Source organism: Cyclopterus lumpus, chromosome 20, assembly GCF_009769545.1.
Source record: "Cyclopterus lumpus isolate fCycLum1 chromosome 20, fCycLum1.pri, whole genome shotgun sequence".
In the NCBI taxonomy this organism is placed as follows: domain Eukaryota; kingdom Metazoa; phylum Chordata; class Actinopteri; order Perciformes; family Cyclopteridae; genus Cyclopterus; species Cyclopterus lumpus.
Window position 1 is genome coordinate 1,847,672 of NC_046985.1, and position 1,465 is coordinate 1,849,136.

General features: G+C 46.3%; 1 long non-coding RNA gene across 1 annotated transcript; it reads right to left on the minus strand.

Annotated features, from left to right (window-relative positions):
- Positions 1-275: 275 nt before the first annotated feature.
- On the minus strand, positions 276-972 carry LOC117749531. The gene is made up of 3 exons (XR_004611720.1): positions 862-972; positions 738-784; positions 276-669 (listed from the first exon to the last, which is right to left on the minus strand). It is a non-coding gene; the product is annotated as an uncharacterized LOC117749531 (long non-coding RNA).
- Between the last annotated feature and the right edge of the window lie 493 nt (positions 973-1,465).

Below are 1,465 nucleotides of genomic sequence, written 5' to 3' on the forward strand. Positions count from 1 at the left end.
GCTGCTGGGGAAGATGGCTGGCACGCTGGGGAACCTTCGCAAGCCGCTGGGGAAGATGGCTGGCACGCTGGGGAACCTTCGCAAGCCGCTGGGGAAGATGGCTGGCACGCTGGGGAACCTTCGCAAGCCGCTGGGGAAGATGGCTGGCACGCTGGGGAAGATGGCTGGCAGGCTGGGGAACCTTTGCAAGCCGCTGGGGAAGATGGCTGGCACGCTGAGGAACCATGGCAAGCTGCTGGGGAAGATGGCTGGCACGCTGAGGAACCATGGCAAGCTGCTGGGGAAGATGGCTGGCACGCTGGGGAACCTTCACAAGCCGCTGGGGAAGATAGCTAGTCTGCGGAGGCTGCTGGAGAGGATCTCTAGCCGTTTGAGGAACCTGGGGCACCTGCCGCTGGTACCAAGACTCTGCTACCTGTGGCTGTTGAGGATCATTTGATGAATATTGGTTTTCTGGCACAGATTGATCATGTGGTTGCTGAGATTTAGCTTCAGACTGGTAACCCGCAATTAGTTGTGTGTTGTAGCCTTTTGCCTTTGAGGTTGAACCACCACCAAGAAGGTTAGTGCTCAATGAAGACCCGTCTCCAGTTTTAAAGCCACTTGAATATGGTCGATAGACTGCAACTGGCACTTCATTATCTTCATGCTTCTCAGCAGATCCAGAACCTGTAGAGCAGACATGTTAGTGCATGAACACAACCAAGTCAGTAGCTTCATAACTTGACTAAACTTACCACTCGCTTGATGCCTTCCAACAGCTAGCAAGGACAACAGAAACCATCTAAACAAAACATCCCAGAGTTATTGTGTTTTACTAGTGAGTGGAACGATGTAAACAGAATAACATCTATAACATACCTCAAGAGAAACCCCATGGCTTCAGCCACAGTCACAGGCCAGTGAAACAGCAAACTATGCCACTTCTGTCAGCTCCTACCAAACAACACGACTGAACCAGACTGAAGACAGAAAATGATGGAAGACACACTGGAGCTACTTTTAAGCTCAGCCATCTTACTTCGTTGATTAACTGGACACAGGTGAGAGCAGTTGAAGGCAGGTGTGGCTAATTACCTGACAAGATGGAACCATGCATTATTTTAACTAGCAAATGCTGGTTAAAAGGCTTTTTGCATTTAATTCCTATGAAATTATGAAAGCCAAAGTAGATATTTGATAGGAACGAGTAAAAGTATCTGGTCAGCTTCATCGCTGTATTAATTCAGCCATACATCATGAGTCAAAACATTTGTTTCAGTAAAATGACAGAAAAAAGTTAGATCAAACACTAAAATAAGGTTTTCTGCTCAACTAAATTAAAGTATTTTCCACACATGCGTAATAATTCAGACAACTACATGTCTGGCTTTTATTACTTGGAATATGTCTTTAAATTGGATTCATACAGACATTCTTGGTTATATTTGGTGGACATATGAGGAATCAAACAGAGGAGGGATGA